Genomic DNA, 14153 nt, shown 5'->3' on the forward strand with positions numbered 1-14153 from the left:
GAGAGTGTGATTTAAGGTAACGCTGAGTTATTATTAGTTTTGAATTTATATTGCAAGTTGCGATATTGTATAGTGAGTATTTGGAATTTTGGATTTTATGAAGAGTGAGAGATTCCTTTTCAAGTTATTTTTTGCATTGGTGACTAATGAGTCCAACGTAATTACGTCAACTTGACTTGGAATAAACATAGTTAAAATTATACAGACTTGACTGCGTCAACTCCTTTTTTTTTTTGCATTCATGTGAATGGATAAACCTCCTATCGGGCTGATCGGCGTCCGTAGATCGGCGATCGATAAATGCCTGTTGCGGGCAAGTGCCTGTCGAGCACGACGATTTTCTCACTTGGAGAACAGAATGAACAATAATATTGATATTTTATTGATTGATTTCTCAAATGATTACAATATCTCCTATCAATAATGCTAATAGCTAACTTAATGAACAAGAAAACAAAAATATGAAAAGATATGCAAATCCTAATTTATCTAACTAATAATGCTCGTATCAACTCCCTCACGGTTGAAATCCACCTTGTCCTCAAGGTGGGAACTGAACTTGGCAACCAAATCTGGTGTTGTGCGCGGAACGTCTTCCGTCGGGCAGTGGCGCAACTTTGGTTCGAGATGGTGGGAAGGATTCCCGTCGGGCAACGACGTAGTTATTGCTCGATCGGTGTGGCTAGTTGCTGTGCGCGGTGGATTCCCGTCGGGCAGTGACATAGACATGGTTCGATCGGTGTTTTGGAGGGTGAGATCGTGATGAAAGCACCAATTTGATAGGATAAACCTCCTATCGGGCTGATCGGCATCCGTAGATCGACGATCGATAAATGCCTGTCACGGGCAAGTGCCCGTCGAGCACGACGATTTTCTCTCACTTGGAGAACAGAATGAACGATAATATTGATATTCAATTGATTGATTTCTCAAATGATTATAAAAGCTCCTATTTATAATGCTAATAACTAATTTTAATGAACAAGAAAACAAAGATATGAAAAGATATGCAAATCCTAATTTATCTAACTAATAATGCTCGTATCATCCTGTAACATAATTCTTTTATCCAGAAATACGTTTATCTACACGTTGTTTTTCCTAATAAACAAGGAATTAGGGTGGTTAGTAAAATTTTGTTTTTTTTTTCAAAAAATTATTTGAATTTGGAAGAACAAAATGAGGGTTGTGATGCACTTTTTATTAGCACTAAAAATACCTGCAAGTTTACAGGTAGATCTAGTATAGCTAAAGGTCGGTATCAGGATATCGAACACAGGGAATAAGATTGCAACTGCGTCATATGCTGTTTAGAGACACGGAGTTTTGGTTTTTGGTTTAATAAACTAGACATAAATAAACAAGTATAAAAAAAATACAATAATACAAAGCAGACTAAAAAATGTAGAGTTTTAGGATCCAACTACTACGACCTAGTGATGATTAATCTCACAGAACCTTTACCTTTATGTGTCTCTAGGATTATTAGGAAAGTCGCGATTCTAGGATAAGCCTTCTCTCGAATGCATCTATCCAGTAGATTAGACTCTAACTATCAAAGTCTCCTTCCAATAGATTAGATTCTAACTTTTTAAGTTCCTAAGACCCAAGTCCACACAAAGGATCCCCTCTCTCGAGTATAGATAAACCTATGTGTTGTACTCGTTCCTTTTACCACGTAAAACTAGCTATATCTCGATTAATCTAGTTAAATGGACGTAGTTCTAAAGTTGGCCGAACAAAAGAACAATAAAAGCACAAAAACAAGCAAAACAATCACAAGAGCTAGGAAAAAGTTCAGTTCAATAAATCAAAATACGTTCATAATAGTCTTCACAAAAAAATACAATTGATGTTTAACTACTCATAGACAAGTAGTAAAAACAATAAAAGTACGAGACGTGAAAGAAATTGATAAAACTAAGGTTGAATCTTCAATCTTCAGCCTTCTCTTGCCTAGATCTGCGGAGCTCCGCTCGAATGGAAGATGAATGAATTATTTGTGGAAGATGGAAATGAAGAATGTGTAGAGGGGGTGAAAGATTGGAGACTCTGAGATGAAGAATGATGAATTAGGTTAAGAGGTATATTTATAGGTGGGAAATAGGTTTATTTTGATAATTTTCGTGCTCTACAATAAATGGGAGAGATTTGGGCAACAATTTATTTTCTTCCCTGAATTTCCGCCTAATTTGATTGCACTGCGCAATGTTCCTAGAATAGTCATAACTTTCTCCACAGAACTCCGATTGAGACGTGCAAGATATCCACGTGAAGCTCCTTCGAAGATGAAGGGAATGGTATGCATTAATCACTGATTGGACTTTAACACTGCCAGGAAACTCGACTTGAAATGAGGCTGTTGCACCTTGGCCCTTTTTGCACCTTGGCCCTTTTTGCACCTTTTTCTGTCTTTTTCTACTCCCTCCGTCCTTTAAAATTTGGCACCATTTGACTCGGCATGGATTTTAAGAAATGTAATAGAAAGTAGGTTGAAAAAGTTGGTGGCATGTAGGTCTTACTTTATATATTAGTTTTAAAATAAAATATGATTGAGAATGAGTTAGCGGAATGTGAGGTCTACTACAAAAAATGGTAAAAGTAAAAGGTGACAAATTTTTAGGGACGGACGGAAAAGGAAATAAATGAAAAATTTTTAGGGATGGAGGGAGTATCATTTATCAACAAACACGTCGAAAATACCAAACGTATAACATATGCAATCCAAGAACATAATTTGCATTATTGGCATTTAAAATGAGTCAAATATAGTCCTAAAAAACATGTAAAATCCGTGTTTGTCAACTCCCCCAAAATTAATTATTTGTTTGTCCTCAAACATAACAAGAGAAAAACTAATAAAGAAACACGGATGTTAAAAACTAGACTTCATAGAAGGATGAATTATTTGTGGAAGGTGGAATGAAAGAATGTGTAGAGGGGGAGAAAGATTGTAGGCTCTGAGATGAAGAATGATGAATTAGGTTAAGAGGTATTTATAGGTGGAAAAAAGGTTTATTTTTGATAATTTTCGTGCTCTACAATAAATGGGAGAGATTTTGGCAACAATTTATTTTCTTCCCTGAATTTCAGCCTAATTTCCGCCAGCTTTGACTGCACTGCGCAATGTTTGTAGAATTGTCATAACTTTCTCCACAGAACTCCGATCGAGATGTGCAAGATATCCACGCGAAGCTCTTTCGAAGATGAAGAAAATAATATGCATTAATCACTGATTGGACTTTAACAGTGCCGGGAAACTCGGCTTGAACCTTGGCTGTTGCACCTTGGCCCTTTTTGCACATTTTTCTGTCTTTTTCTATCATTTATCAACAAACACGTCAAAAATACCAAATGTATAACATATGAAATCTAAGAACATAATTTGCATGATTGACATTTAAAATGAGTCAAATATAGTCCTTAAAAACATGCAAAATCCGTGGTTGTAACTATATTTGATTAATTTCCGCTACGTTTGAGCCTATTATTCCTTATGTTCGGACCTAATTACACCAAGGTCATGACTAAAATAATTAGTTAAGTAGTTGCGATAATTAGGGTTGGAAAAAAATACTGAACTGCTCTTATCGTAACAAAATATAATAGAGAATGCCGGTTATTTGTATACCACAATTTTTGATAAGATATAATACATTACTGATTTAATTGATTTAATTTGGCACAGTAACAGTATGAATTTTCATATACCACATCATATCGTATAATCCTTGTAGGTAGGGGTGCCCACGGTTCAGGAACCGGCGGTTACGGTTCAGAACTGCCGGTTCTGGTTTTGGAAATTGTTGAACCGAACCGAACCGCGAGGGTGTTTCGCGGTTATGAATTGCCGGTTCTGGTTCCAAAACCGCCAGTTTCGGTTTTGAAACACTCAAAGAGAAAAATACACTCTAGAATCTTTCGCTCACCCTCTCGTGAACTCGGCACCAAAAACAGAGATGATGCACTCTCGATTCCTCACTCAGAAAAGTGTATTCCTTTCTCTATGAAACTTAATTAGTTATGAGCTCTCAATCCCTAGCTCAACCCCTTTCAATTGCAGCTCCTTCTCAACCGTTTCTCTCTAACCGAAACTAGCCGTTGGAGCTCCTTTGAGCTTGTGTATATTTTGCAACTTGGTCCCTGATATCTTGTGTAATTCTATTAAGTATCCAAATATACTAATAAATCTCCACCTTGGATCTTAATGGAATAAACGTTAGATCATCTTTTCCACTTCCCCTGCAACCTCAGTGCTTGACCAGATTCACCAGCTCTAAACAATGTCTAAGTTTGAAACTGGGAATGGTTTTAGTTAACATGCCTGCAGCGTTTTCCTCAGTAGATACCTTCTCAATTCTTACCTTCCCCTTGTTCACTTCATCTTTGATAAAATGCAACTTGACATCTACATGTTTAGATCTTTCATTGAAGGTTTGATGCTTAAACAAGCATATATCGTTGCTGCTGTCACACCTTACTGTCACTGCCTATTGACTTTCTCCAAAGTCAGAAAATATCCCTTTCAACCAAAAACTCTCTTTCACTGCTTCTGTCATAGCTATGTACTCGGCTTCGGTAGTAGATAATGCCACAACTGACTGCAAATTGGACTTCCAGCTCACTGCAATACCATAGAGGCAGAAGATGTATCCTGATTGAGACTTTCTTGTGTCTAGACTTACAGCAAAGTCTGAGTCACAATATCCCATCAAAGCTTCTCCATTCACCACCTGATTACCATCAAATAATATACCATAATCAGCTGATCCCCTGAGATACTTCAAAATCCATTTCAAACCATGCCAATGCTCTAAGCCTGGTGAAAGTGCAAGTTTAGGGGTCTCGTGTTAAATTAAAGGAGTGCGCCAACTGATCAGGATGAAAATCCCAAACTAGCTGAGTCGTTGGCACGACAACCAGAACCTGGTATCAAATAAATTTCCGCAACCCACTTCTACTGGTTAGTATAGTGGAGGTAAGGGTCGAATCCCACGAGGATGGGCTCGTTCGGATAACTGTGGTGATATTCCTGGGTGGTTTTGGTTAGCTACCACGCTTTTGGGGTTGAGATTCTACCTAGGCGGGAAATGAAGATGGTACTCTACTGACTAGTAGGCGTGAAAATGACTGACATGTGGTTGTGTCCGTGGAAACGGGGAACAAAGTATCTCAGAGGCATGTGAAAAGTAAACAGTTACTAAATGAGGAAACTTAGACAACATGGCATATCTGGTGGTTGGGTGGCTTTCTGACAGGTCTGGATGGTACAACTGAAAAGTTAAAGACAAAAGTAAAAAGTAACCCAAAAGTAAAAGTGGTCCAAGCAAAAGTAGATTGTGATGTTTTCTTCTTCAACAAGTATTAACAGAAAACAATATGAACACAAACTCCATAACTAAACTCAGATTCATAAATTCAAACTCGAGATCCATTAATTAAAATGCTCGACTTAAGATGAATAGCTGAAACAAACTGCAGATTACTTTTACTGACTAACATGCGAGGTGGTATTAACAGCGTAGAACAAGAAACTCATGCACGAAAACTTAAACTGAAACATAACTACAAATTTTGATCAACAACTTCAGATCTAGCCTACTCGAATGAAAACACATGCAAACACTTAGAAATTAAAAGCGATAACTAAATCTAACTTTCCTAGGCAGAACGAAGCAAATTCAAACCAAAGAGACATACGAAATAGAAACTTCATAACTTAAACGTTTGGATCTCACCAAGTACTTCAAAAGGCAACAAAGATAAATGTTTGCAACAGATCCAACGAAGAAAACAAGTGAAGATTAAACTAGAAAGCGAGTAACGATTGTTTTTGCCACTCCGGGCGGTGAAACTGCTATACTACTACGACGAACTGGCTGGAACGATGGGATGATGACTTCTCCGGTAGACTTCTGGACGTCAAGTGACCATAGCTGTGGCGAGGAACAAGAAACTGGACAATGCTGAAAGACTGATCTCTAGAGGGAATTCTACTAAGTGTAGTGGTTGGACTTTTTCGAACTCGGTCTCTTTTCTCTCTCTCCAACTGGCTTCTTTTATAGGGAGGCTTGCCCTTGTTTTTAGGGTAGACTTCCTTCACAATTTGACTTTTCTGCCCTTGTTTATGATCGTCCCAGCTTTTCTTCTTCTCCATCTCGAGCCTTTTCTCTGGCATGCATCCTGGTCAGTATTGCACCTGCGCCTTTTCTTCTTTTAGCGCTTTTTTCACCTGCGTCATCAGAACTGTATCCTACTGACTTGGATCCCTTAATCCTGCACACTTAAGCAACTGTTTTGCAGATAATACATGCATTTCACGACATACTGACCAGTAACCAAGGCTTAGAATACGACTTATCAAACTTCTCACACTTACCACGTGCTTGTCCTCAAGCATGAAGACAAACAAAAAGAAATAAGTCGAATTCGAGCCTGGTTACTCCCCCTAACCGACTCTACCTAACCTGGACATAAGACTCTAGACTTTGACACAAAGAAAAAAAAAACAATGACACAAACACATAAACACATAAAAACAAATTAAACACATAGAACAGGCTATATTTTCAACCATCCCTCCCCTTGGGATCAGGTGCAATCCAGCCTTAGACAGCCTTAAACTTCCGCCGCCCCCTTTTTCCTCCTAGTCAGTATATCCGCATGTCAGGATAACTCAACCCTAAGCCAAACACTGGACTCACTCAGTCACTCATTCCTCACAGGGGATGTTAGGACTGTTTTCTCTTAATGCTCAACATAGATGCTACGGAGTCAGATCTCACACGCAGCTCCTGAAGGTCTTTAAGGCTTGTAACGAGGCTTTTGGTTTGTAATGTTTGGGGTGGATGTTCCTAAGGCTCTAAGGTTAAAAAAAAACTAACTACCTTATTTGATATGGGGGCACTGTGTGCATTTGGGCTTCTGGCTAGTACTTCTCTTTGGCTGGACAATTTCTGATTTTTGGCCTCCAACTGGTCAGTAACCTTCTTGTGGCTTTGCCACCCTTATTCCTTCTTTCTCCCCTTTTTTTGTGTGGTCAAGTCTTTTCGAGCATTTTCTTGATCTCTTTTTTCTGTGCCTTTGCCACCCTTATTCCTTCTTATATTTTGGCCTGGAATCTCTCCAGATCGATTTTCTCATTCTTTATTTGATTTTCGTTTCTTCAGTTGGTTCCTCTAGTATGTCATCCTGGCCAGTTGCCTCCTTGCCTTATGCCTTGCATACACACAGTCCTAGTGGCTGATGGGTTATTTCGAGGTGTAGATCAGGTTAGAACATGGGTTCTAAGGGTAGGATTTTTTTTAATGATGGGTGGTTCCTACTGCCTTCAGGATTTGCTACACGCGGTCACCTTGCCCCAGACATCATGTGGTAGCCACTCTTCTTTTTTCTGTTTTAGTGGGAAGTAGTCCCACTTTTGGCTTCTAAGTCACCATTTTAAGAGGGCTTTCGTGTCTGACCTAGAGGATGGGTTTTTTCCTTCATACTTGTATCATCTATACTGACTAGGAGCTATTGGCGGGGGGGGGGGGGGTTCTGTTTTCCAGCATGCCTTATCTTCCTTAATTCCCCTTACCGTCAATTTTAGGCAGTTGAGTTTTAAGCCCATTCATAAAACACATATAAATCCTAGACCTAAACAAATCCTAAAAACACTAACAAGTAACTGACTCAAATAACACATATATACATGTCATATTGGCCATTTGCTCCCCCCCTCTCACTTCACAAGTGTCTGCCCCAGATAAAAAATGAGAATGGCTAGTATGACAGACACACAATTATATCTAAAAACTTCTCACACTTAGACTATGCAATAGGCTAAGTAGGAGAGTTTTAGATATATTGATAAGACTAATTTCATGCATCGGTTATGTGATGAAAAATCACCAATTACTGGGTCTAACACAATTTTTAAGCCAGGTGTGTGAAGGAATTCGCTAGGTCCAGGAAGAACTGAAGGCAGTGGACCAGCGAAGGAAGGAGATGAAAAGTGAGCAGAATCAAGGAAGAAAATGGCTAGACGAAGAGAGTCCAAAGCTGAGGGCAAAGAAGACTATTCACACAAAAGAGCCCCTGCTGGACCCACTTCCACGCCTATTTAAAGAGGAGCATGCAACACACAAGAGAGAGATGATTTAGCTCTTAGCTCACACACACACTTGGGAAAAATGGGGATTCTGGGTTAGTTTAGAGGTTCATCTTCGGGAAATTCTGTTGCAACACCGTCCTCAAGGAGGGCGAAGATACAATTGTTTACTTTTCAGCTTTTGCATTTTGATTTCCGTCGAACTTCACCGTTTTCGAAGTCGATTGCTCGTTTGCTACTTATCGTTTATCTATGAATTTTATTTTACGTCACGATGGTGTTGATTTTGTGTTGATTTACGTTGATTCTATGTTTTGAGGCTTTGTTTCGGAGGTTGATTGTTATTCTCTACTTTGGATGTTTTCTGTACTTGATCTGGGAAATCTGAGTTGATCTGTGGTTGTTGTTGTTAATCTGTGGTGAATCGGCGAATCTGCAGTTATGGAGATGATTTTGATCGGAGTTTGTCTCGGATGCTTGGATCCGCAGTGGATTTAGCATCCGAAGTGTGGATCTGAACATGAGAATTGAGTTGTGCATGGATCTTTGATTTTATGCTTTCGTTTTTACTTTGCTTCGTCCAGTAGCCGTAGATCTGCCTTAGTTTTAACTGTTCTTCGGTTTTGTTGCTTTTAATTCCGTCTGCTTCGTTTCGATTTACGTTTTCGCTCTGTTTTTACTGGTTGTTTCATGTCAAATGTTGGAGAAGATGATGTCGCTATTAGTTAGTGCTTTAGTTAGTTATTTTGCAGCTTTTCAACCGTGCTCTACCTTTTCAGAAAATGGTCCCCACCTTCAGTTGTTTTCCCAGGCCTAGGTTAATTTAGGAAATAGTTCTTTCGATCTAGTAATTGTCTCGCTTATTTCAGTTTATATGCATGTTTTTAAGTTTCTGCCTAGATCTAGTTGTTAGAGTAGCATATTTCAATTACCAAGTCTAGGATAAAAAAAACTCAACCCTAAAATTGTGTGGCAGCAGCCAACACAAAAATAGTCCCCAAGTCTTTGAACATGTTTACTTGCGCATTCATCTATGTGGAATCGATCCCTACTTCCACGTACTAGTTTCTTTTAGCTAAACGGGTTGAGGGTTTTTTGAAGAGGAAGTTAACCAAGTGATTGTGTGCCCGACGACTGGTAGCTCAAGGTTCTCTGAGTTCCTAGACCCGGTGTCTAGCGGACCGAGGGTTTTCTTTAGTATTTTTAAGAACACGCTTTCACTAACCATCATTAGCTTCTAGACACACCAGAAAGTAAGCTCTTCATATATACATAGACTTTAACAAAACAAAACGAAATATCACAAACATGACACATAAACATATAAGCTCCTCACACTTAGACTACGCAGTAGGCTATGTGTGAGTTAACATGCATATGACCGAAACATAAAAAAATAAACACATGCGCTAAAAATAGCAAACCCTTTACTTCTCACTCTTAGCCTATCCAATAGGCTAAGTGTTGTGAATGGGGTTTGCTCACATCAAATACACATATAATTCTACCCACACAACAAAAGTAAAAAAAAAAACAGAAATAAAAGAAAAAACTAAAAATTGAAAAGAAAACTAACTGGTCAGTAGGGGGGGAGTCGATCAAACATTCCTCCTGCTCCTCCTTGGTGCAGGGGTCTGTGCAGCTGGTTCCTTTGGCTCTTCTTAAGTGGATTCCGGTTGGTCGTGCTTTGCTTCCTTTTCTGGTTCGGTTGGTTCATCATCCTGGCCTCCATGGCCACTTGGTCCAGCTTCTGTGCTTTCCTTTCCTCTCGCTACCTCCTTTAGTATGCTCTCCATCAGGATTGTCAACCTTGCCATCTCTGCCCGTGATTGTCTGTTCTCCTCTGCTAGCTCAGCTACTGCCCTCTCCAGACTTTCTTGCCTCGGCCCTTGCACTTGTTCGTTCTGCCCAACTCGCCCTTCTTGGCCTTGTTGTGCCCTCCCACCAAGGACTTCTCCCATTGGGTAGAACTGAGGGACTCCTTCTCGGTAGTATACGACGTTGGTGCGGACGAAGAAAGGGATATCGCACAATCCAGGAGTGTCGACCATATACATCGGAGATAGTTCGTCTGCCTCTGTTAAGATTATGTTGTTGCGCACGGAGGCTCCTGGTATGTTGCAGAGGGACAAGTTCCTGGCTCGGTGGATAGCTATCAGGTGGCATTGGTAGGCTGTCTAGAATCCCAAATGCAGCCTTCTCCCACGAGTAGCGCACCACACCATGTACAATTCGGTCATAGAAGTTCTGGCGGCCGAATTAGTCTGACCCAGTAGGTTGTAGCGTAAGTAGAACTGTACCAGTCTGAGCATGAGGTTGTTGAAGTGGGTCCATCTGGAGATGGTGGAGGCGAATTGACCAACAGCGGGGTGGGTTAGCTCCTCCCAGGCTTCTTGGGGCTCAAAGTCTACGTGCCTCCTTGGTATCCCCCTCACTCGGCTTCTCCATTCTGGTCCTATAGCATGCTCTAAGCTACACATCTCCGATCTCACAGTCCACTTGATTAGACTCATGGACAGCTCTCCACCGAATATTCTGAAGGAAATTGACATCTCGTCTAGGTCCGTTGTGACTTGGAACCTAAACATGGTGAAGAACTCCTTGGCTAATCTTACTGATATCTCCGGGTCCCTATTCTCTAACAGCCACTCAAAACCCAATGTTTCCATACTGGCCAAGAAAGAGTCACGCACAGATAACTCATCCAGAGAGGGTATGTGGAGTACCTTTCCGCATTTGACTTGTTTGTTGTAATCTTCCTTGTCGTCAAATGCGTCTTGAAGCTTCTTGGTGTTGTAGTGCTTCATATCCTCCATTAGTTCATCAGTGAGCTCCATCCGCCACTGTCGGTACACAATCCTTTCCACTGGAGGGTGAACAAGTTCTTGGTGGTTGTCGGGGAGCTGCTGTTCATGGTACTCTACACCTTCCATGGAGATGTCGCTGTCCGACTCCGACTCCTCACTGTCAGTGTAGTCACTATCGCTCAACCTTTTTCTCTCTTCTGGCTCTCTGATCACTATACTGGTGTTAGCTGTTCGTTGTTTCTTTGCAATCTGCTTCTTCTTGGCAGGGGCTTTTCCTTTTCTCTTCCTTTCTTGGAGGTACTTGTCTTCACTTCCGTCTGCCTTAGCTTCCTCCTCGGCTGGTGATGAAGGTTCGACTTGGGCGGTAGGCTCGGTCACCTAGCAGGTACTGGTATCGTCATTTACCTCCTCCTCTTGACCTACTGACTCTGATGTGAGGTCCAGACCCTCAGCCACCTTGTCAGCCTCTTCCTCCTGGTCAATTGGCGTTGATGAAACCGTCCCTGTTGCCATTGGGGCGTCCTTCTGGCTAGTTGTCGAGTTCTCCTCCCCAGGTTTTGTAGGAGTAGTCCTCTCATCTTCACTAGAGATCTCTACTGCGTCTGCTGCTGTGTTTACTCCTGCCTTGTTGGATGTCCATTTTCCTAAGCATCTTTGTGACACTCGTTTGGGCTTCTGCCTTTCTGCCTTGGGGTCGTCCTTCAACAGTAGTTTCCTCTTGACTGACTTTGGTTTAGACACGACTGGGGCTTTCGTTTTTTGTTCCTCCGGTTGTATTTCGGTATCTCCTTCTTTTTCCTTCTTTTCCACTGAATGGTATGTCTCTGGCTCCTACCTCTCCTCTTCAGGTTGTTTCGCTTCTTCGTTTTGTCCTTACCTCATCTCCTCCACTGGCTGGTGGACTACCCCCTCTGACTCATCTGCTACCATGGCTGCTTCACCTTCTCCTACTGCCTGCGATGCGAGGTCCAGAACCTCAGCCACCTCATCATGATTTATCACTATCCTATTTCCCCCATCTAAAATCGATTGGAATTCATTATCAGTCATTAGCCCTTGCTTCTTGGCCATTTCGTTTAGATCTATCTCCCCTCTCTCTGCCTCTTTGGTTCTGGGTTCGGTGGCCGTTGTTTCCTCTATTTTATCCTTCTTGCCTTCGCTTACCTTCTCTTCGCTGCCCTTTTCTTCTGTTTCCCCCTAGTTGGGGTCTTGATAGGCGGAAAGCGGGTTGACGTCGAGTGGCTCTGTTTGTTGGTGTTTGGGAGAAGGGTTAGAGGGTTCTGACGGTGCAGTTGCTGTTGGAGAGGTCTTTTCGGATGTGGGATTTGAGGTAGTTGGGGTGGTCATGGGTGGGTTCATGGTGGTCGCAGTTTGGGTAGGGTTCGGTATCGCCGACATTCCTCCGGCCAGGCTAAATCCGGCTAAGGTCGTTGTCCAATCTTTGTTTGGGTCTTGCTGCTTTAGATACGCAGCCAACGCATCTAAAGGAACCATCGCCGGAATTTGTGGCGTCGGCGTTGGTTGCGATCGTTGTGGACTCGGCGGCCGCGTCTCCGCTGTCGCTCGGACTTCTGGGGGGTTGTCACCAGTGGTAGATGCCGGGATGCTGGTTGCTTTCTTCTTTGCCATGGTTCATATCGGTGGTGGTTCTCTGTTTCCGGTAGTGGTTCACGGTGGTTTTTTCGGAGTGGGGTGGTGGTTGTCGAGGGCGGTTGTTTTGGGTGAGAGAATGCATGTAAGAGTTTGTAAAGTGAAGGGGAGTAAGCGGTTGGGTGTTTTATAGTGGGGTGGGCAGTTGAGGGTTTTGACTGGTTGCAGACGGTTACCAGGTCACGACACTTCGGGTGGGAGACGGTTGGGTATTCTCGCTGCTGATTGGACGTACCCTGTCACATCTTTGCTCCACGCCCCCTCCCAGTCACTTTACTCGCGTGCAAAGCTGCATCACGCACCAAAATTCAAATTTCACTCAATATCCCCCTCTCAATTAACTAAAAATAGAAATAAAGTAATAAAATGACCCTTAAATACAATTCAGAGTTTCACCAAAGCGGTATCCTCGTGGTCAGTACGTACTCCAAATTAATATTTAAGATCCGAAAATCTTTTTGGTATTTTTAATATTTCCCAACTTACTTAAAATTAAATCACTAAATATTCACAATATTTACATCATTACCGAGGGTATTTGAAATTCGACCTGGTCAATAAGCACAAATTATATAAAGTTGGCCAGGTGGAACTCCAAACCCCTTTCCTATTGGTCATTAGACGCTATTTAAATGTAGTGGAATTTCTTCCACTACACACATCTCTGCATTTTCCCTATATATTTTCAACCTATGCCCATTTAAGACAAAAGGTTCTGAGTGAGGGATACTCCCTGAAATCTCGACCGCTCCATTAGCACGTATTGCGGTGATGATGTAAGGTCCTGCCCATTTTGACTTGAGTTTCTCAGGCATTAGCTTCAATCTTGACTAGAAGAGTAGTACTTTCTGGCCAACTTGGAGATCCTTGGTCCTCAGATTTTTGTCGTGCCACATCTTCGTTTTCTCCTTGTACCACATGGCTGAGTCAAATGACTCCAATTTGAGTTCTTCCAGCTCATGTAGTTTCAACTTCCTTTCCTCCTCACAGGCTCTATCATCCATGTTAACTTGCTGAACTGCCCAGTACGCTCGGTGCTCAATTCCCACTGGTAAGTGGCACATCTTCCCAAAAACAATGCGGTATGGGGACATCCCTATAGGAGTTTTGTAGGCTGTTCGATACGCCCACAGAGCATCATCCAACCTTGTGCTCCAATGCTTTCTGGAGGGGTTGACCGTCTTTTCCAAGATGCTTTTTATCTCTCTGTTTGAGATCTCTGCTTGCCCATTGGCTTGCGGGTGGTAGGGAGTGCATAGTCGGTGATGGACCCCGTACTTTTTCATCAACGCTTCGACTGTACAGTTGTAAAAATGAGTCTCTTGATCGGATATGATTGCCCTTGGTATCTCAAATCGGCTGAATATATGACTCTTGAGGAACTTAGTGACCTCCTTGGATTCACAAGTGCTCGTGGCCTTGGCTTCTATCCACTTTGATACATAGTCGACTGCTACCAGGATGTAGGAATTTCCGTAAGATGAGTGAAAAGGACCCATGAAGTCCATGCCCCAGATGTTGAACACTTCACAAACAATCACTGGGACTTGTGGCATTTCATCCCTTGCAGAGATCCCACCGGTCAGTTGGCAACAGTCATAGCC

General features: G+C 41.9%; 1 pseudogene; it reads right to left on the reverse strand.

Moving 5' to 3' along the window:
* Positions 1 to 10269: 10269 nt before the first annotated feature.
* LOC148932434 (uncharacterized) lies at positions 10270 to 11970 on the reverse strand (annotated as a pseudogene).
* Positions 11971 to 14153: the final 2183 nt, after the last annotated feature.

Source organism: Salvia hispanica, chromosome 2 (assembly GCF_029641045.1).
Source record: "Salvia hispanica isolate PSC_SH4W2 chromosome 2, Shi_PSC_v1, whole genome shotgun sequence".
NCBI lineage: Eukaryota > Viridiplantae > Streptophyta > Magnoliopsida > Lamiales > Lamiaceae > Salvia > Salvia hispanica.